Source organism: Equus asinus, chromosome 9 (genome assembly GCF_041296235.1).
Source record: "Equus asinus isolate D_3611 breed Donkey chromosome 9, EquAss-T2T_v2, whole genome shotgun sequence".
NCBI classification, from domain to species: domain Eukaryota; kingdom Metazoa; phylum Chordata; class Mammalia; order Perissodactyla; family Equidae; genus Equus; species Equus asinus.
In genome coordinates this window covers 65,338,907-65,363,026 of record NC_091798.1, presented here as the reverse complement: position 1 = coordinate 65,363,026, position 24,120 = coordinate 65,338,907, and the positions used below count along the sequence as shown (strand labels likewise).

Here is a 24,120-nt window from a genome sequence, read left to right as displayed (position 1 = left end):
AAAACCCATGTTTTTAATTTCTAAGAACTTTTTTTTACCAATTCATTGTTTTTTATTTTTTTCCCACAACACCAAGCAGTTAACTCAATTCTGACACTATCTACCTGGAGATAGAGTCAGCTCCCACAGGCTAAGGGCTTAGTCCTACATACCCACCTCCCTTCTTCAACTTCAGAAGCCCTCAGCAAGTCTGGGTTGTCATTTCTGCTTCTGACCTACTAGTTGTAGATTGGGGATTCCAAGCCCTCCTTCAGTTTGATTAATTTGCTAGAGTAGCTCACAGACCTCAGAGAAACATTTTACTTACTAGATCACCAATTCATTGTAAAAGAATATAACTCAGAAGCAGCCAGATAGGAGAGATGAATAGGGCCAGGTATGTGGAAAGGGGCACAGAGCTTTCCTGCTCTCTGAGCACACCCCTCCCTCTGAATCTCCCTGCTTTCTCCAACCTGGAAGCTCTCAGAATCCCATCCTTTTGGGTTTTTATGGAGGTTTCATTGCATATGCATTATTGATTAAATCATTGACCTGGTGATTGAGCTCAATCTCCAGCCCTCCACCCTCCTCCACAGAGGTGAGGGGGTAGGACTGATAGCTCCAATCCTCTAATCACAAGACTGGTTTCCCTGGCAGCCAGCCCCCATCCTTATGTTAGCTTGGAGCTTTCTAAAAGTCACCTCATTAACATAGCAAAAGACACCTTCACCTCTCAGGGCTTAGGAATTTCCAAGGGTTTTAGTAGCTCTGTTCCAGAAATGGAGACAAAGACCAAATATAATTTCTTACTATAAATCAAAATATCACACTCAGTAATATTATTTTTTTAGGCATCTAGTTAGCTGTGCTTTTGCAGTTAATCCTCTTATGCTGTCATTTGCATGGAATTTTTAAAAGGTGCTTTGTGTTTAAATTTGAAAACAGATAAGAGTGATCTATTTTTTAGCTCTTGAAAATGAGGTAATTAAATATCATGTCAACTTAGATTTCCAGTTACAGAAACCCACAGTTTGGAAAAGAAGCTCTGATCTAAAATACTCAGTATTAAGATTTCTATTTAATTAATTGCCTCTTTTGGATCAATTATTAGGTCCATTGAGAGTCGAAGAGCACAAAAAAATTTATACAATGTTCTCCTTAGAAAATTCGTCAAGACTGTGTAAATCTGTATGTGAACCTCTGATTTGAGCAATGAGAATTCAATTTTAAATGCAAGTGCCAGTTTTCACTGCTACCAACCACGTGATCTGGGGCAAGTCAGCCTCCTAGAGTCATCTTTGGCTTACAATAACCCCACATGGTTGTTGTAAAGATCATGTGAGAAAATCTCTGTGGATATATGTTTGAAACTGTAGCATACTGTATACTTTCTTGTTTAGAAACTTTTCTTACAGGACAGATAAATCAGAATGGAAGGCAAATTTGGAAGATTTTAAATTGTGATAGAAGAAAAAAAGCATAGTCTGTTGATAACACTCTGCTTCTATTATTTTGTTAAATCTTTTCAACACCTGTGAATTTGGTATTAGTTTTATCCCCATTATTAGATGAGGAAGCTCAGAGATTATAATTTAATCTCAATCATATTTCTTCTAAGTTTCAGAGTTGGGATCTGAAACGGATTCTATTCTATTCATCATTTTTTTTACTACAGCCATAACTAGCGTAAATTATAATCTATAGTCCCAGTAATGTCAGTAGGTCAACAGCAATTTTTTTCTAGTCTCTAATATTCTAGCGCTAGGATGTAACAGTGAACTTGGCGATTATGATCCCATCCCTTATGAAACTTAGTCTAGGAGGAACTATAAAGCATGTTGTGCTAAAGGAAATACCAAGTAATATTTGAATAATTTAGTCTTCATTTAGTAAAGTGTGAGAAGTCAAACTAAACTTGGATTTTAGGCTTGATCTATGTAATAAAATGAAAGAACCCTGTCATAGCACATAAAACACATAGACTTTCAGTTTTTTATCTCAAACTTTACCAGCAGATATTTTGAGGAGGGACAATGTTAGACTCAAAAAATTAATAGACCTTGGAGACCACTAATGTTCCTGAAGTGATCTCTCAAGAATATTTCATCCATAAACCTCCCTCAGACTTTCTTAAATATCATGACATTTTTAGTCTGAGGAGCCAAGTTTTCTGGTAATGAGTTCCATATATTTCTTATCTACCCTATAAATATTTGACTAATGATGAAAATAGGCAGATGAGGCCCAAGTGGTTAAAAGGATAAGACACTGGAATTTTTTAAATGCAGATTGAAGGGCAGGATTTGGCATCTATAGCATAAACATTGCCTGAAGTGTATAATTTCATCATTTTAAAGTATTTATGAAATATTCTATATGCATGGACTAGGGAAGCATGTAGAAATATAGGAGAAAATGTATAAAAGGATTTCTGGTATGAACATTCTTATATAACAACATTTTTTCCCATTTCCTGTTGGAAACCATAGGACAATAACAGAACAACAATAATAAAAATTAAAAAAATCCATAAACTGCATTTTATATGAAACTAGGTGCCATATATAATCCACAGACTTTAAAGTGCATGTTAAGGTAGCCAAAAGCACCTCAGATTAGGCAGAAGTTATATAGCACAAAGTGAAGAAAAGACGTGATCAAAGAATCAAGTTGCAGCAGATCTTATGAAGCTCCAGCAAAAATATCTGTTGAAAGTGAGACATTCACCCTAAAGTTCTATGGCTATATTTCTTGCTTGTATCAATGGATGTGGGAAATGAGTGGAGAGAGTAAAACTTTACATATAATTTAAGTGATACAGCCAAAACTACACTTGGAGGAAAATTCAGAGCCTTAAAATACTTACATCAATAAAACAAAAAGAGTGAAATAAATGAATTAAGCATCTAACTCAAAAAATTAGGGGGAAAAAACCACAATTAAATAAAAGGAAAGCAGAAGAAATGAATTAATAAAGATAAAAGCATAAAGGAATGAATTAGAAAAAGGGAAAACAAAATGTAGATAACTACTTTTAAAAAGATCAATACACATTTAGAAGAGTTGCTAATCTAATCAATAAAAACTCAGACCACAAAAGGGCTAATCTCTTTAACATACAAAGAACCTCTATAAATTAATAAAATAAAGACAACCAAAGTAGAAAAATTGGCAATGGACATGAGTGGATAGTTCAAAAAATAAAAATAAAAATGGCTTTTAAAGATATGACAGATGATTACCTCACTCAGTAGAATAAAGGAAAATTAAAACTATAATGAGATATCACTTTTTCACCCATCCAGATTGGCATAAACCCACAGTTCATTAATTCATTTTCTTGGCAAAGATGTGCAGAAAAAGGCCCTTAGATAATTTGGTGATGGAACTATAAATTAGAAAAACCTCTGCAGAAGGCAATTTGGCAGAATCTATAAAAATTATAAAACGTATATACCTTCCACTTAGCAATAACACTTCTACACTTTATCCTTTAGTTATATTTGTGTATATATGAAATGATCGCAGTACAAGGTTAGCTGCTGCAGTATTGTTTGTAATATCAGGAGATTGGAAAGAATAGAAATGTTCATCCATACGAGTCTAGTTAAATCAATTAGGTGCTCCATCCAGTGGAGTACTGTGAATGAGGAAGCTTTCTACGTCCTGATTGGAGAGAGTTCCCAGATGTATTGTTAATAAAAGGAACTAAGCTATAAAACGAAAGTTTGTTATCTTTTATATAAAAAGTGTGGAGAGTATAAGATTGTATGTCTTAATTTACTTTTATATGATTAGGAATTTTAAAAATATGCTCAAGAAACTAATAATAACAATGTTGATGTGTAACAAAGGTTACATGTTTGGGGAGGGAGTTGAAATTGGCAGCAGAGGTATAAGGGAAACTTTTTACTATTTATGTTTTATATTTTTCTTTTTTTTTTGAACACTGGGGATGTATTACCTATTTAAAATTTAAATTAAAAAAATATTGAATCTGTGACACCTGCCCTTAAGCAGTTATAATTTTTCAGGGAGATGCTTTATTGAAAAAATTACTGTTAAGAGAATAAAATGGTCATGTTATATATTAAAGTAGAAAAAGCAATTTATAAAACAGTGTTATGATATTATCCCCTTGTCATAAAGTGAAATGTAGTGTATATGCACATATACATCGAAAAAGTTGAAAGATTATGTTCCAGAATATCATGATTATCTCAGGTTGGAAGAGTTATGGTTAATTTTTTTTGGCTGAAGTGTAGTTAAATTTTTTTCATCGAACATATTATTTTTGCCATGTTAAAATTTTTCTAAAACCATATTATGTGATAGAGTTTGGTAGAACACTATAAGGCAATGTTTTTAAAACTGCTTTTTTTCCCCACAATGCATAGAAATAAATTACATGCTATATTGAGTCTCAGGATGCACAAAATTGTGAGTGTTGATATGTATAGGCATGTATAACTGAAACAAATTTTGTAAAACAACTTTTTATGTTTGTTATATGTGATATATTCTATTATCTTCTTAAAAAGTCTAGAGCCAAAACATTGATTTTATGAACCTCAGTAAAATTGAATCTCAATAAAATTGATTTTCAAAGTAGCAGTGTGTGTTATAGGAATTCAGAGGAAGAGCAAATGGCCTAGGAATAGCTCATGGAGGAGCATGGACTTGAAGTGGGTCTTGAGGATAGGCAGAAGTAGGGATTATGGAAAATTCCAAGACTTGCTTTAAGGAAGGCAAGATCAGTTAGACAGAAGCCAGATGACTTAGAAAGGTGAGTAATCTGAAAAGTGTAGGTTAGTCTCAGATTTTTGAGAGCCTTGAATACCAGGATTAGGATTTATCAGTGGAAAATGCCATTCCACTGCAGGTTTACAAGCAAGGGGTGAATGTGAACTAAGCACATCTAAAGAATAGAGTGTGATAGCACATCCCTCACTAGAATGTTGAAGGTTCTCCGCCCTTTTAATTGCTTGGTGAAGTTAAGGCATTTGTTGGCACATTTAAAAAACAGAAAGAAATCAATTTTCATTTTACCATCTTTTACAAAGAACTTGTGTAGCCATAACCAAATTATAGTACAGTGAAGTAATGTTAAAATAGGTGTAGAAATAAATTATTGCTACCAGGGAAAAATAAGTAATGGTGGAAATTTAACAACATTAAATAAAATACAAAATGCTGGCTATTAAAGACCTCTATAATTTCTGTGTTGAGCTTGAAATTTAGATGTAATTCATTATAGAAAAAGAGTTAACTAATTTTGTGGTTGAGAGGAGGAGGGATATTAATTTGTTTGAAGCAAAGTTTTACAACCAATAAGTTCTAAAGGAAATTTGTCTCTTGGGATTTTAGATATAACAATGTCCTTAACAACATATCTGCAAAAGTTTAGGAAGAGATTTCATCGGTTGTTGCTTTTAGTGTCCTTTAATAATAGCTAAGGGTTATAATATTAAAATACAACTTAATAAAGAACATTCTGCATCAGCATTTTTTCCTCTGTTTTCAACTTTTGCTGAACAGAATAGTAAAATTCAGGATACAGATTTATGATAAAAAAATAAAATTAGCATTAAATACATTAAAAAGATACCAAAATACCAAAAGATTACACCTATGACATTTACATATATCTCATCTTAATTATTTAACTGAACAATTTAACATTTAGCTAAGTTGGTAGAGGATCTACACGTTGAGTGAAAAAAACCTTAACATGGAATAGAACATTGTTGAAGTATTTTTATTTTTGTTCATACTCTGCCATTGTGGAAAAAAAAGTCCACAGTTACCAATAGTTTATTTTATTTTTAAGTTATCAATTCTAAAAAACTTAATTTAATAGAGGATCGCTCTCTTTTTTAATGTCTTACTTTTCGTATCTTGAACTTAGACATTGAGAACATATTTGATGTTCTAAAAACCCCACAATAAAATGGACTAAGATAGTAAGCTCTAGAAAGCAAGAAAAGTCTCTATCAAGGAGACAAAAGCATTCTGACACAGATTATTCAATTTTTTTATCATTTAAATTAATACTTTTTATTTTATTTTACCAAGGACTTTAAAAAAAATTACTTTATTGGGCTGGCCCAGTGGCATAGCAGTTAAATTTGTGCTCTCTCCTTCAGCAGCCCACAGTTCAGGTCCCTGTTGCAAAGCTACATACGACTCATCAAGCCATGGTGTGGCAGCATCCCACATACAAAATAGAGGAAGATTGGCATAGATGTTAGCCCAAGGACAGTCTTCCTCAAGCAAAAAGAGGAAGATTGGCAACAGATGTTAGCTCAGGGCCAATCTTCCTCACCAAAAAAAAAAAGAAAGAAAGAAAGAAAAAAAGAATTATTTTATTGAAGTCACATTGGTTTGTAACATTGTGTATATTTCAGGTATACATTATTATATTTCACCTTCTGTATAGACTGCATTGTGTTTACCACCAATAATCTAGTTTTTATCCATCACCATACATATGTGCCCCTTTACCCTTTTTGTCCTCCCTACCCACTTCCTCTCTGGTAACCACCACTTGTTCTCCTTATGTATGTGTTTGTTTATCTTCCACATATGAGTGAAATCATATGGTATTTGTCTTTCTCTATCTGACTTATTTTACTTACAATAATACCCTCAAGGTCCATCCATGTCATCACAAAATGGCACAATTTTGTCTTTTTTATGGCCAAGTAGTATTCCATTGTATATATGTACTGTATCTTTGTTATCTATTTTTCTGTTGATGGGCACTAGGGTTTCTTCCACGTCTTGCCCATTGTGAATAATGCTGTGATGAACATAGGGGTGCATATATCTTTATGAATTAGTGTTTTCGTGTTCTTTGGATAAATACCCAGGAGTGGAGTAGCTGAATCATATGGTATTTCTATTTGAGAAATCTTCATACTGTTCTCTGTAGTGGCTGTACCAGTTTGCTTTCCCACTAGCTGTGTATGAGGGTTCCCTTTTCTCCACATCCTCTCCAACACTTGTTTCTTGTCTTTTTAATAATAGGCATTCTGATGGATGTGAGGTGATATCTCACTGTAGTTTTGAATTGCATTTCACTAATAATTAGTGATGTTGAACATACTTTCAGGGATCATTTCTATAGTTTGTTACCAGAATATTCTCAATGTTGTTACTTCTGCAATTCAAGCAGGAGAGAAGTGGTCAATAGAATAGGGGCATGAAGAGGGGGTAAGGATTGAGTGGGTTGAGTTGATAAGAAGTATGAGAGAGAAGAGGGTAGCTATTCTGTCTCCATGCTGGGTTAGTCTCTTCAGTCACATAAACCCTCTTCCTTATAACTACTTTCCCTCCTCTGCCCCTATGGCCTGCAGACCATATAATATACTTCTGAGATAGAAAACTTCTGAGATAATGTGTAGTTTCTATTTTCATTATTAATTAACTTTATTATACATATTCAGAAAGTATTCCATAAAAATGTCCTCAAATTGAACTTTGCAGTAGTTATAGTAGTTACTTTGTTCTCTCTGCTATTATTTCCTATGTCTGACATCCCCGTTAGATATTAAGCTCCTTGAGAGCAATAGGGATATTTTTACTCATTTTAATGTGTTTCACTGTTTCTAATGCATACTTCAGTAAATATTTGATGTTATTTTTGACAAAATCTGGACATTTACTAAGTTCTTGATATATTATTTGAAAAAATATTATAACCAAAAGACCTTAACATTCTGTTTTAGAACAATATAGAAATTTTAGCTTTTAACATTTCCAAAGGTGAGCATAGTTTAGATTTATGAGTGAGATCTCTTTGGAAATAAGATATATTCCGTTTCAGTTCCATTTGTACAATAGTTTATTTTCCGTATTTTCAGTTAGAAGTTACTTTTTCATGTAGTTATGATGCTCTTAGCAAACTTCCTAAATATTTTTAAGGAGAGAGAGAAAATATTTTCAGTGTAGTCTTTTTCAGCTTATTCGTATTTTATACCAGTGAGAACCATGTTCAATAGGTTCCATAAAATTCATTTGACACCTTGATGAGATTTCTCTCTGATATGAACTTTAAAGTATTGAAGCAATCTTATCTTACGTAATATATAATATTCTTTATTTGAAAATTACAGTCTTGTATTAACCCATTTCAAAAGTGAAAATGAAATACAAGAACAGGCATTGCTTGTTTTCACCCTTTAAAAGAGCTATTTATCTTTCTTTACCATATTAACTAAATTAGTGTTCACCTTCTGCTCAGTTGTCCTTGAAGGGAACAATTTAATTGTGCCACAAAAAGATTTGTCCCACATCCTCCTTTACTTTACATGGACTAAATATGCATGCTAAGAATTTTAATGACATTGAAATAATAGGATTTAAATTGGAAAGACCAAGGACATTAAAAAGATATCTGTAAGTGATTTTTTTAAATGGAAAGCCTCATTTATATATAAGCTCTAGAGAAAATGAAACTTTTAGTTGTGCCTTCTGTTATTTATGTAACAGCTGATACATATTAAATCTAAACCAAAAAATCAGGTCTTATAACAGAAATACCCATACAGAGAAATTATAATCTTGTGGACATCCATGAACCTTGATTGGTCACTATTTAATGAGAAATAGAATCAAGATCAGCAAAGATCAATTATTTCTTTTATGCCCCTTAGTAATAAAGGACCCTCATGTTCAAATTATGGCCCTCACTGTTTTGTGGTCTTACCATTAGAGAGACTTCCTAATGGTGGACTCAAGAGGTATGATTTTACCAATACCTTTTAGTAATGCTATGTTCTCTTTTAAATAATAAATCTGTCTTCTTTTTTTTTGCCCCTGGAATCACTTCAGTTGGAGACCATAAGAATCATTTTTTAGTTCATAATACTAGACTATGAGAGAGTCAATAGAGTTTTTGAATCTTCTCTAGAAATAACTTTTAAAAGACTCCTCCACTCCTATTACAATCTTGAATGTGGGGTTTCTGGAAGGTCATTGGTATTCATCTGAAGTAAATAGGGTCAAAATTTTCTAGGAATCCACAAATTTTAAGCATGTAAATAAGAATTATGATTGAGGTGATACCCTATTCTAGAGGTAATTTATGCTGTTTTTAGAGGACATAAGAAAGGCATGTTACTTTGACAGTTCAGGGAAGGCTTTCAAGAGTTGTGAAGGATGATTAGGGTGTCCTGGTGAAGGGCCTGACAGAGCATAGTCTTTTGGACCAAGCAGCTGTATCTGATCTTGAGGGGAGAAATTCTGTGGTACATTTGAGGGACTATAAAGACTTCTATTTATACACCTGGAATGGAGAATATTCTAGTAGTCAGGGGAAAAGGGAAGAGGAGGTGTGGTAGACGGAATAATGGTCCCCAAAATGTGTCTATGTACTAACCCCCAGAACCTTTGAATGCGTTCTATTACATAGCATGAGAGACTTTGCCGGTGGGATTATGTTAAGGATCTTGAGAAGGAGAGATTAGCCTGGATTTTCCAGGTGAGCCCAGTGTAATCACAAATTTCTTTATAAGGGAAAGAGAGAGATGGAAGAGTCAGAGAGAGATAAGGAAATGTAACTTTGGAAGTATATATATAAGAATATAAAACCTTAAGCTCAACATATATGAGCATGAACTCATTATGTTGATTCCCACTCCTTTGTTCGCCCACTGGCCATGCCTCTCAGTCTTGGTCTTTGTTAACACCATCTATTCTGGCATGTAAGCTGTACACAATATTTGGAACATTCATCTACTCCTCATTTTCCCTCATCTTTCACAGCTAATGAGTCATGAATTCCTGAAACTCCTACCTCATAAATGGCTTTCAAGTCTGTTGCCTGCGTTATATCTTCGCTGCTGCTACCTTATCTGAGGCCTTCGTTGATGTGGGTCTGAGACTCTCATGAAGAGTCTCTTGTTTCTCATGCTTGCTAATCCTTTGTCCTACTGCCATGTTCAGATGTTTGGAATGTCTAAAGTAGTAATTGATCATGTCATGCAAATGCTTAAATACTCTAATGAACCTGGTCAGGTTGAAACATCTTAGCATACAAGGACCTCTTGTGATCTTGCTCATTTCAGTCTTTCCAATTGTTTCTCCTGCCAGTCCTTCACGTGTCTGAAATTGCAACATATCAGAATCCCTTTCACTTCTAAGAATATGGTCTGCTGTTTCATACTTTTCTATCCTTGTAATGCTGCTCTCTTTTCCTGGAATGTATTTTGAGCATCATTTCCTGTTTAAAGTCTTTCTTAAACCACAAGGTCAAATTAAGTCCTCCTTTCCCTTTGCTTCCATAGAATTCTGTACAAGCCATGATTATAACACTTATTTTGTAGTGCTAAAATTATTTTCTTTTTTATATACTTCTAGTTGTGGTTTTGTGAAGTCAAGGATTGTATTAATTCACTTTGTCTTCCATGAGCTGGTTTAATGGTGGCATGCAAAAAAGAGGCTGATTCAGCTTGGCACCTGCTCCACTAAATGTATTCTCACTAGATTGTTTTTCTTACAAGACTTTAGATAATATACTTGATCTCTTTGAGACCCAATTTCTTTTTCTGTACCTACTTCGTGATGTTGTTGTAAAGGCAAGATAGTGAAAGCATTTTGTAAACTCTCAAGTACTTTAAAAATGTCACTTATTTTCATGTAGTATGCAATGAAATTATGGCTAACTGGGTTGGAAAGGGTAATATCCATAGACTTGGGAAAATTTATTATCCATTAAGCTTTGGAAGCTTTAAAAAGTCAAGATATCTGGATACTAGGTCATGGTTTTCATAATAGCACAACATTCCTTAATATACATTAGGTTCCTGTTACAGAAATATGTTTGACCTAGATATATTAAACAGACACGCTGGCAATCTGGGACAAAAGACAGGGGAGACACTATATCATCCTGTGGGTTATAGATTGAACTAATGAGTTATACTGAATTCATTCTGAAAATAGAAAATAAATTAGGTGTATTTTGATGTGAGCTCTCTCATTTAATAAACTTTAATGGTAGAGAAAGATGAAGTCAAAATTATTAAATGAGAAAGTAGAACAATAACTGGAAAATGAAGAATTTAGAAAGTCAGTGTTTGTAAGTTAAGGGTTGAGTAATATTAAGTCAAATCCAGGAGATCAAGAAATTTTATACAGCATTACTTTGAGTGAAGAGAAAGACATAATTTTCAAAAAATCCTTTAAAAAAGTAATCCTTGTTGACATATCCATTTCCCATTTAAGCATATCATTAACTGTGGTATAAAATAATCCTAATCCTGTTAATACTGGATGTTATACCATATTAGTTCTCTCCATTACTGGTAAAAAATAATTCATACTATAGGCCAATTTTGCTATGTTGACTAAGTGGTCATGATAGATGTTATCTCTGTTTTGATAAACTCTTGTAATTGTTCTGATTCATCTATGTGAGAGAAACTATCCAAGCCAAAATATTACTTAGTAGCATTTCTCCAGTGCCATTTCACCCGAAATATATAGAAGTATGAAACTTTATCTGAAATTCCCATGTCAAGAACTAGTATATTTGAAATTGTTTTGAAATTGGTTGACTATTCAGGCCTTTTAGCAAGAATATAAGATACATTTGGAAGTCATAGTGAAGAAACCAAGTTTGAGAGTTTGGACCAATAAAAAAACATGAATTTTCAAACACCCTGCAGAAGATTGAATATTTTTTATTCTCACCAGATTCCCATAGTGCTGAAGTGGTCACTGCATATGCCCAGTGGGTCTAGCATTGTTACTGAATGATGTGAAGAAGCACAAGAGACAAGTGACCTATGGCCTTAGTTCTTTTCTTGCACAAACATGACATACAACCTACTAAGGTCTCTTGCTGTTTGCTCACATTTTAGTAAAAACATGTTTGTTAAAAGGGCAAAAGAATGACTTATGGGCTGGGGTTTTTTAGAAAGGTTTTCTAGAAGGGATTTGGGTCCTCATTTGAAGTAAATGCATGGAATAGCATGTTATACTTAATAATTGTGTCAAAGGCACTAAAGAATAGCTCAGGTCATTTTTTAGTTCACAATAGAAGCTTAGTTTGTTTTAGTTTACTTCTCTTGTTTAATAATTGTATTATTTAAACATAGAAAAAGTCAAAGCTATATTTATTGGCCTATTGATTTACATATATCTTGCTTCATTCCAGCAAAAGATTTGGAGACTCTTGTAAAGATATGTTTAATAAAACAGATTAAAAATGAGGGGATGATAAAACTGGAATGAAAAGAAAAAAGCATAATAACATATTTAATGAGGGTATAATTATTATCTAGAAATGGTTATCAGAAGTTCCTCTAAGTGGGTATAGGCTGTAAATTCAGTTGAGTTAGTAGACAACAAAGGTGGGGAAAAAAAGAAGCTGCTTAGGAGAACAGTTACTTTACTGAGGAAACCAGCTTTTATTTGATAAACACTTTTGTATATTGTAAGTCAGACATTGTTCGAAGTGTCTTTCTCATTTAAATCTCATAAAAGCCCTATGAGGTGGGTAACGTTATTTTCCTAATTTTATAGATGAAACTGAGGCACAGAGAAGTTAAGTAATTTTCTCAAGAATACATAGCTATTATGTAGCAGAGCTAGGATTCCAACCCAAGCAGTTTCCTTCAGAGTATTTTCTCTGAAAGAGTAAGTTATGCTACCTCTCCAAGTGGTACAGAAGAGGACAGTGCCTGTAATTCCATCTTTGTAGTTTTGTGTGACTGTTCTCATTACAGCCATCAATGTTGCTAATTAAGGAACCGTGAAGTTGAGTTAATTTGAGAAGTGTAAGTACTTTTCCACTTTTAGTTGTAGATCTCCTAGGGAGATCACCTTCTAGACCAGGGATTTTGAAAGTGAGTACCATGGATGAACAGCATCAATATCACCTGGGAACTTGTTAGAATGCAGATTTTCTGGCTTCTCCCCAGACCTACAGAATCAGAAACTCTGGAAGTGGGCCCCTGCTGTCTGTTTTAACAAGTCTCCTAGGTGATTCTGATGATCCCTAAAGTTTGACAACCTCTAATCTAGATGGGAAAAAAAGAGCTATTCTGAGCCTATACATTCTCTTCATTACCTTATTGCTGTAGTTTAGACGGGGAGAGTGTAGGAGAAATTTGGAACAGAAGTGCATTTATTCTACCCTTGGAAATAAGAGAAGAAATCACATTTTTCAGGGAATAGACTGGTAATTATTTGAGGTGTAAGCAATGACCTCTTTAAACTTAAATCATCTCAAAGCATCCTAATCAAGAATCAGTGAAACAGAAATGCCTATTTTATGGCTTTTTGGAGAAGTTGATGTTCCAAAATTGATTTTCACAGTCTCATCAAAATTGAAAGAAAGATATCTAAAATGATATTCTGCATGAACACTATTTTTTTCGGTCTTCCTTTTATGAACTGTATGTTCACTGTAGTCATTCTGAAGTGATTTCAAAGATAGAAAATCATAAAGTTCATGTATTTAAGAATTATAATTTTTAAGCTCGTTTGGTCAGTCGTATTTTAGAGTGATCAAGAAAGCTAAACTGTAAACATTATTTCTTCAGATAAATGTCCCTGACTTCTAGGCAAAATCAGATACCTCAATACACATTTTAAATTTCCTTCTCAAAATTTTCCGTTTTTTGTAATTATACATTTACTAGTGTGAGCCTGTTTAAGCCTCATTTCCTTAGCCATAAAATGGTGATAATCTTACCTTATTGGTTCTGTTATCTCAAATGAGATAACACATGCATGGAAAATTGGTAATTGTTTCTATAGTTATTTGCTTAATAGTACTAATATAGTAATACCACTACATAGAAAGCCTGTGAGGGCAAGGATGGCATATATTTTGTACCATTGTGTTCCCTCACACTTGGTAAGCACTCAATTAATATTTGTTGAATGAATAAATTGATGGACTGAATGAGTCTAATCTTGATGAGATGCCTTGGCAATATGGAAGTATGTACAGGGCCAGACACAACTTTAGAGATAATTGAGCATCACATTTAGCATTTCTGGGGAAGAAGTTACTAGCACAAATTTATAAGACTGATAGCATCTCTGACCCAGATTTATACTTAAACCATGATACCATGACCTACGCATTCTCCCAGTCTTACCTCTTTCCTGCTTCCTCAAAACCCCTATTCTCTTGCTTTGCTGTCTGCTTCCTTAAAATGTCTTGGTGCTTTTGGTCTAAACCAAGTTGAAATCTAATTATATTTTAAAATTGTGTTGATTTTTGGCAGAAATTTGGACAGCTGATTCATCACAGCTGATTCTTCTAGGTATGAAATATATGCAAAGTAGTAAATTAATTTTTGTCATCTCATGACCGTGAAGTTTTTGACATGACAGTCATTCTTAGCAGTTTCATCAACACATCAAGCAGATGAGTTGTATTTCCAAGCTGTTTGGAACTCCTAAAATGAGAGTGGAGGAAACACTGGAGTTACTCATCTGGAGTCTGTCAGTAAAATTTGATTTTAGGCACTTTAGAATTTTAATCGAAGAATCAAGGTCACAGAGGAGCAAGAGAAAAATGGTGGCTTAAAAAGTTTCAAGTCCTTCTAGGTCAGCTAAAGTGTATTACTCAGGTCCTTCTTCCAAAAAAGGTTAGAATTGTGAGACAACTTATGAAACCTACTCAAGTCATGCTAATACAGATACATGCTCACATTCACACATTCTTTCCCCCTTTGCCCTATCACCTTTCCAGCTCTCTTCCTGCCCTCTTGGTCTCTTTGATGCAATCAGCAAATATTTGTTGAGCACCTATTGTGTACCTGGTGCTGGTGTTGTAGTGAAAAATGAAACAGACGTGGTGCTTGCTCTTCTTGAAACATATAGTCTTGGGAGTGTTAGAGTTTTTCAAAAAGATTCTCTTAGGACAGCTAATCCTACTAGTACTTTTCTGTCTTCTCCTTTGCTTGCCTTACCTTCTGAATACCGGAGGTAAAAGATTCCTAAAAGGCTTCCTAGAACTCTGTGTCTTATCTTTCTTATTTCTTAAACTTCTCTTTATGGAGTTAAAGTTAGTAAAGGCAAAGATCTAGAGCAATATGGAAAAAGGAGTTGAGAATATGCTCACCAGATTTACAGAAACTACTCAATTAGTCAAGTTAATAACTTAGAATATAAAAATGGAATAAAATGTCCCATCAAAACCAGGTAATTATATGCACAAGTATAAGTATCTTTAGGGACTAAAACAGAAAAATGTAAAATCAGAATGAAGTATTAACTAAGCGTATTAGAAAATATGGAAGAAAAATATCTAGGAGATGAAATGGTTCTTAACCCAAAACATGATGCTGGAGAATGAGTAAATGCCAGTCAGTAGTTATTTCTGTACATTCTTCGTAGTTAGATTTCCTTGAGTATTATGCTTATTTCTTCTTACTACACTTAAAAACACACAGATGTGACAAATTACTATTCATCTAAAAGTATGTGGGAAAAATTTGATAAAGGATGTATTAAAAATCAGTTGGGAAGGGGATTATCTCTCAATCAGTGGTGGTGAGATAAATTGGTTAGCAGTTTCATAAAGCAACAGTTTAGACACTGCTTCTCCCAGTATTATACATTCAAAGTTGATTAGAATTACACGTAAAAATCAAATCATAATAAAGAAGAAAATAGAATTTAATATTTATAAACTTCAAGAGATGGAGATGGGACTTTTAAAGGTTAGAAAACATACAGAAAATGAACAGGGATAATGTGGGCAATGTTGAGTCTCTAACAATATGGTAATCTTAAATGTTAAAAGAAAAAAGGTCCAAGATAGAAATAACCCACAAAAAATGAAGAGAAACATCCTAAAAATCCAAGGCTTAAGTGGACAAAGGACATAGGCTGACAGCTCTCAAGAGAGGGACTACAATTATTTAAACAAATAAATATCGAATGTGTCAGTACAATATAATCAGATTAGCAGATAAAGGTTAGGTTTCATTTTTAAATGTTTTTAACAAAATTAAAAGACACAATAAGATGACATCTTTACAGTAAACAATAATGCAAGTACTTTTACTCTTTGACCTCTTAATGTTATTGCCACGAATCAATCCTAAAGAAATAATCTTCAAATGGAAAAAAGCTGGATGCCCAACTATTCTGCATGTTTTTATTTATGATAGGGAAAAATCAGAGCTAGTGATTATTTAAAAAGGTTATGGGAGTGCATGAAGGATTGATAATACCAATCTGTTGTTCTCTGTGCATTCCCTAATGTAGAGCAACAAACATCGTCAAACTCCAGTCTATGATAATACATAAGTTCAATGGGTTTATATTACAAATAAGTAAAGGAAAGTAATTAAGAAGTATTGAGTTCTAAACAAATACTATATGTTGAATTCAGTGAAACATTGGCATTTATGAGCTTACTGAACACTGAAAAATCCTGAGTTTTTTAGCACATTTCTTTCTTTCATGCTGTGAAATGTTATCCATATTTCCATTTCTTTTTTTAAAAAAGTGAACTTAACTAGTGCTACATATGTGCATTTTTTACATTTTTGTATTTCTTGCATATGACTACTTCTCTCACATTGTGTCTTGATGATTAATATAAGCTTTTGAAAAATGTCCAAGAAAGCAATTATGCAAACATAGTTATTATTTTAGTAGAATTTCCATTATAAAAATTGCATGTGGGGTAAGCATGAGAATACATAACCATTAATATGAAGGAGTTTAGTATAATACAGCTAGGCATGTAATACATTTCTGTTGATTTGAAAAGACTATTTGCACTCTATTCACCAATGTTTGTTTTAGTTATTTGTAAGCATTCATATGGTCCCTGCAAGCAGTCTAAGGCCAAGGAGTATGTAATAATAATTTCATATCCCTATCATACCTTGTACTTACTAGCAACTCAATGCATTTTTCAAGAATTTATTAGGTGATTTGGGCCATGCCACAGATAAAATCCATTTAATTTTTTCTATCACAAACATATAAAATAAGCAGCTTCTTAACATTAGCCTGTGTAAGTAAAAGCCACAAAATATTATTTAAAAATTAGCTTAGGCAGTGAAATAAAATATTGATGAAACTGAAAGCAAGCCAATACTTATGTAATTCCTTTAGTAGCCAGTCAACTCAGGCAATATTAAAAGAAAAATAAATGGTTTTGCTAACTTGTTTTAACCTGCTGTTTCTCATTTATATTCCACTGGTGTAGATAGATCTTGCCATTAAATTGTGAAAAGTATGCTTGATAATTAATGTTAGAAGTTTCAAAATACCAGACTCAATTTGTAAAAAGTATTGTGAATGACGTCTTAATTTATACATAAATGATATTTCAGCTTAGAAAATTTTGATAACCTTTGTTATAGTATTGATGTATGCATGTGTAAATGCATGTACAGATGTCACCCTAACTGCCACTTAATGCAGTTCAAAGAAATGCAATAAAAAAATGTGAGGAGATTTGAAAACAAATTGCAGGTGAGGAGAGAATGAAGGAAATGGGTGAGAGGATAACAGAAAATATGATAATACTGTTTAAATATTTTAGAGGTGTCAATAGGAATGAAGTTTTTGGTAGTTGAAAGAAATGAAATGGGAAATAGTCTCAAGACAGAATGAAAATATATCTTTATAAGGCCAGAAATGAGAGAAAATGAAGAGTAATAATTCAGTGAAATAGAGAGCAGAGTCATGTTCATTAGCATCTCTAAAATGACGCTTAAATGATATTAAGCAATACAGAGACCCTCTACCCAAGTACACTACAGAAATGAAACGTACTTTTAGACTAACACTCATGGTTTTTCACACTAACTGCCAAAATAGTCTCAGTACTCTACTCTTAACATTAAAATATACACATAAATTATGTGGCATGAAATATGGCTTTGTTCAGAATTAGAATGAGTGTGTATTCACACGTTGTGCCTGTTAGTTTGACATACACATACCTATATATATGTATAAATATAAAATGTTTATGTGTATATACACATATGAGCTGTATATTCACACGTATATATACACACACATACACAGATGTATCTTATACAGTGGTGTTTTATTTGTAATGCACAGTAACAGAATTATTAGTAATACAATATATTGTAGAAATGTTGAAATAGAAATTAAATACCCAGGTGGCACGTACACATACACACACACACGCACGCACATACATACACACACACACACACACATATATATATATATGTGTATGTATTTCACCTTGCTTCTAGCTTATGACTAAAGAAGTTGATTGGATTATTACATAGTTTATTTTTATCTTATTTGTTTATTTAATTTTATTTTTATTGAGGTGACGTTGATTTATAGCATTATATTGTGTCAGGTGTACATCATAATATTTCAATTTCTGTGTAGACTACATCATGTTCACCACCCAAAGACTACCATCCATCACCATACACATGTGTCCAGTCACCCATTTCCTCTTCCCTCTCTCCTTCCCCTCTGGTAACCACCAATCTAATCTCTGTATCTATGTGTTTGTTGTTGTTCTTGTTGTTTTTATTTTCTGTTTATGAGTGAGATCATATTATATTTGACTTTCTCGGTCTGACTTATTTCACTTAGCATAATACCCTGAAGGTCCATCCATGTTGTCACAAATGGCAAGATTTCATCTTTTTTTTTTTTTTTATATCTGAGAAGTATTTCATCGTGTATAAATACCACATCTTCTTTATCCATTCATCCCTTGATGGGCACTTAGGTTGTTTCCAAGTATTGTCTATTGTGAATAATGCTGCAGTGAACATAGAGTGCATATATCTTTAGGCATTTGTGTTTTCATATTCTTTGGGTAAATACTCAGCAGTGGAATAGCTGGATCACATGCTAGTTCTATTCTTAATTTTTTGAGAAATCTCCATACTATTTTCTACAGTAGCTGCACTAGTTTGCATTCCCACCAGCAGTGTATGAGGATTCCCTTTTCTCCACATCCTCTCAAACACTTGTTATTTCTTGTGTTGTTAATTATAGCCATTCTGATGCGCGTGAGGTGATATCTCGGGGAAGTTTTGATTTGCGTTTTCCTAATAATTAGTGATGTTGAACATCTTTTCATGTACCTATTCCCATCTGTATATCTTCTTTGGAAAAATGTCTATTCAGATCTTTTGCCCATTTTTTAACTGTATTGTTTGATTTTTTTGTTGTTGAGATATATGAGTTCTTTATATACTTTGGATGTTAAGCCCTTATCAGATATATGGTTTGCAAATATGTTCTCCCAATTGTTAGGTTGTCTTTTCATTTTGTTGATGGTTTCCTTTTCTGTGCAGAAGCTTTTTAGTTTGATGTAGTCCCATTTGTTTATTTTTTCCTTTGTTTCCCTTGCCTGGTCAGACATGGTATTTGAAAATATGCTGCTAAGACTGATGTCAAAGAGTGTACTGCCTATGTTTTCTTCTAGAAGTTTTATGGTTTCAGGTCTGACATTCAATTCTTTAATCCATTTTGAGTTAATTTTTGTGTATGGTATAAGATAATAGCCTACTGTTATTGTTTTGCATGTGGCTGTCCAGTTTTCCCAGCACCATTTATTGAAGAGACTTTCCTTTCTCCATTGTGTGTTCTTGGCTCCCTTGTTAAAAATTAGCTGTCCATAGATGTGGGGGTTTATTTCTGGGCTCCTTAATCTGTCCCATTGATCTCTGTGTGTGTTTTTGTGTCAGTATCACGCTGTTTTGATGACTATAGCTTTGTAGCATATTTTGAAATCAGAGAGTGTGATACCTCCAGCCTTGTTCTTTTTTCTCAGGAATCCTTTGGCTATTCGGGGTCTTTTGTTGTTCTATATAAATTTTAGGATTCTTTGTTCTATTTCTGTGAAAAATGTCATTGGAACTTTGATAGGTATTTCATTGAATCTATAGATTGCTATAGGAAGTATGGACATTTTAACTATACTAATTCTTCCAATCCAAGAGCACTATCTTTCCATTTTTTGTGTCTTCTTCTATTTGTTTCAACGTTTTATAGTTTTCAGTGTACAGATCTTTCATCTCTTTGGTTCAGTTTATTCCTAGGTATTTTATTCATTTTGTTGCAATTATAAATGGGATTGTATTCTTAATTTCTCTTTTTGCTACTTTATTGTTAGTGCATAGAAATGCAACGATTTTTGTATGTTGATTTTATACCCTGCAACTTTACTTTCTCAAAGTTTTTTGGTGGACTTTTTAGGCTTTTCTATATATAAAATCATGTCATCTGCAAATAGTGACAGTTTCACTTCTTTTCCAATTTGGATCCCTTTTCTTTCTTTTTTCTTGCCTGATTTCTCTCGCTAGGACTTCCAATGATGTGGTAAATAAGAGTGGCAAAAGTGATCATCCTTGTCTGGTTCCTGTTCTTAAAAGGACAGCTTTCCTTTTTTCTCCATTGAGTATGATGTTAGCTGTAGGTTTGTCATTTATGGTCTTTATTATGTTGAGGTACTTACCTTCTATATCCATTTTATTCAGTTTTTATCATAAATGAATGTTGGATTTTGTCAAATGCTTTCTCTGTATCTATTGAGATAATTATGTGGTTTTTATTCTTCATTTTGTTAATGTGGTGTGTCACGTTGGTTGATTTGTGGATGTTGCACCATCCCTGCATCCCTGGAATAAATCCCATTTGATCATGATGTATGATCTTTTTAATATATTGTATTTAATTTGCTAGTATTTTCTTTAGGATTTTTGCATTGATGTTCATCGATGGTATTGGCCCATAGTTTTCCTTTTTTTATGTTGTCCTTGTCTGGTTTTGGTATCAGGGTAATTTTGGCTTGGTGAAATTTGTTAGGAAGCTTCCCCTTCTCCTCATTTTTTTGGAAGAGTTTGAGAAGGATAGGTAATGAATCTTCTTTGAATGTTTGGTAGAAATCACCCAGGAGCTATGTGGTCCTGGACTTTTATTTTCTGGGAGGTTTTTGATTACTGTTTCAATCTCCTTACTGGTGATTGGTCTATTCAAATTCTCTATTTATTCTTAATTCAGTTTTGGAAGGTTATGTGTTTCTAAGAATCTATCCATTTCTTCTAGATTATCCAATTTCTTGGCATATCGCTTTTCATAGTATTCTCTTATAATCTTTTGTATTTCTGAGGTATCTGTTGTAATTTCTTCTCTTTTGTTTCTAATTTTATTTATTTGAGTCTTTACTCTTTTTTTCTTGGTGAGTCTAGCTAAAGGTTTGTCAATTTTGTTTATCATTTCAAGGAACAAGCTCTTAGAGTCACTAATTTTTTTCTTTTGTTTTTCTAGTCTCTAGTTCATTTATTTCAGCCCTGAGATTTATTATTTCTTTCCTTCTACTGATTTGGGGCTTTGCTTTTTCTTCTTTTTCTAGTTGCTTCAGGTGTACTGATAGATTCTTTGAAATTTTTCTTGTTTGTTGAGGTAAGACTGTATTGCTATAAACTTCCCTCTTAGAACCGCTTTTGCTGTGTTCCATAAATTTGGCATGTTGTATTTTCATTTTCATTTGTCTCCAGGTATTTTTTTATTTTTCCTTTGATTTCTTTGTTGACTCAGTAGTTGTTCAGTAGCATTTTGTTTAATCTCTATGTATTTGTAGCTTTTCCGGTTTTCTTCTTATAGTTGATTTCTAGTTTCATACTGTTGTGGTCACGAAAGATGCTTGGCCTTATTTCAGTCTTCTTAAATTTATTGAGACTTGTTTTGTTGCCTATTATGTGATCTATCCTTGAGAATGTTCCATGTGCATTCGGTGGTTCTTGAATGGATTGTTGTGTATATATCTATTAAGTCCATCTGGGGTAATGTGTCATTTAAGGCTGATATTTCCTTATAGATCTTCTGTCTGGATGATATATTCATTGATGTAAGTGGAGTGTTAAAGTCCCTTACTATTATTGTGTTGCTGTCTATTTCTCTCTCTCTTTTTCTTTTTTGATCAGGAAGTTTAGCCCTGAGCTAACATCAGTTGCCAACCTTCCTCTTTTTGCTTGAGGAAGATTGTCACTGAGCTAACATCTGTGCCAGTCTTCCTTTATTTTTTCTGTGTGGGATGCTGCCACACATAACTTGAGTGGTGTGTATGTCCTCACCCGGGATCTGAACCAGTGAACCCTGGGACACCGAAGTGGAGAGTGCTAACTTGACCACTACACCACCAGGCCAGCCTCAGTATTTCTCCTTTTATTTCTGTTAATAATTGCTTTATATATTTAGGTGCTCCTATGTTGGGTGCATAGATATTTACAAGTGTTATGTCCTCTTGTTGGATTGTTCCTTTTATCATTATGTAGTGCTCTTCTTGTTACAATTTTTGTTTTGAAGTATATTTTGTCTGATTGCTACCCCAGCTTTCTTTTCCTTGCCGTTTCCATGGAGTATCTTTTTCCATCCCTTCACTTTCAGTTTGTCAGTGTCTTTAGGTCTGAGGTGTGTCTCTAGTAAGCAGCATATGTGTGGATCTTGTTTTTTATCCAGTTAGCCACCTTATGTCTTTTGATTGGAGCATTTAGTCCATTGACATGTAAAATAGCTATTGATAAGTATGTACTTAAGCCATTTTGTTACTTTTTTTTCTAGGTGTTTTAGTAGTTCTTCTCTGTTCCTTTCTTCTCTTGCTCTTTTCCCTGTGGTTCTCTTTAGTATTATATTTGGGTTCCTTTCTCTTAATTCTTTGTGTATTTATTATAGGTTTCTGATTTGTGATTACTGTGAGGTTCATATATAATAATGTACATAATTAACAGTCTGTATTAAGTTGATGGTCTCTTATGTTTGACCTCTTGCTAAAAGCTCAACTCTTTCACTCTCCAGCTCCCACATTTTATGTTTTTAATATCATATTTAACTTCTTTTCTGTGTATGTATCCATTAACCTCTCATGTTGGAAATGCATAATTTTAGTACTTTTGTCTTTTGACCTTCATATTAGCTTCATCAGTGGTTGATCTGCTACCTTTACTGTATTTTTGCCTTTGCCAATGATTTTATTATTATTATTATTATTTTCTTTGATAATTTTCCTATTCCTATTTGTGTTCTTCTCTTTTATACCTAAATGAGTCCTTTTAGCATTTCTTGTAAGGCAGGTTTATTGGTGATAAACTCTTCTAGTTTTTGCTTGTCTGCAAAACTCCTTATCTCTCCTTCCATTCTGAATGATAACCTTGTCAGATAGAGTATTCTTGGCTGTAGGTTTTTTCCTTTCAGCACTTTAAATCTATCATACCACTCCTAGCCTGTAACGTTCTTGTGAGAAGTCAGCTGATAGCCTTATGAGGTTTCCTTTGTATGTAACTTCTTGCCTTTCTCTTGCAGCTTTTAGGATTTTCTCTGTCTTTAGTTCTTGACATTTTAGTTATAATGTGTCTTGGTGTGGGCGTCTTTGGGTTCATCTTGTTTGCTCCTCTCTGTGCTTCCTGTACCTGTCTGTTTCTTTCCTTTGGTTAGGAAATTTTTCAGCTATTATTTCTTCAAATAGATTCTCTTCTCCTTTGCCTCTCTCTTCTCTTTCTTGGACATCTATGATACGGATGTTAGTGCACTTGATGTTGTCCCAGAGGTCCCTTAGACTGTCCCCGTTCTTGTTAATTCTCTTTTCTTTTATCTGTTGAGCTTGGGTGACTTCCTTTAGTCTTTTGTCCAGCTTGCTGATCCTTTCTTGTGTATCATCTACTGTGCTATTGATTCCTTCTAGTGAATTTTCATTTCCAGTATTGTATTCTTCATTTCTGATTGCTTCTTTTTTTATATTTTCCACTTCTTTATTGATGTTCTCACTGTAGTCATCTATTCTTCTCCCAAGGTCCGTGAGCATCCTTATCACTATTAGTTTATACTCCTTATCAGGTAGATGGTTTATCTCTGTATCATATAGTTCTTTTTCTGAGGATTTGTCCTGTTACCTTATTTGGAACATATTACTTTGTCTCCTCATTTTTCCTATTTCTCTGTGCTTATAACTGTGTTTTAGGTAGGTCACCTGTGTCTCCTGATCTTGCAGAAGTGGGCTTATGTAAGAGATGCTTTATGAGGTACAGCAATGTGCCTCCCTCTCTTTACCAGTTCCAAATGTTCCAGGGATGTCCCCTGTGTGGGCTACATGTCTCATTCTGTTGTGGCAGGGTTGCTCTTGCTGCAGGTGCACAGGAAGGCTAG

General features: G+C 33.7%; 1 protein-coding gene and 1 pseudogene across 10 annotated transcripts in view; both read left to right on the top strand.

The window, feature by feature from the left end:
• The window catches only part of FER (FER tyrosine kinase), a 435,477-nt gene that overhangs the window by 205,597 nt on the left and 205,760 nt on the right, over window positions 1–24,120 (top strand). The window lies entirely within an intron of this gene.
• On the top strand, window positions 7,078–7,206 carry LOC123289995 (small nucleolar RNA U3; annotated as a pseudogene).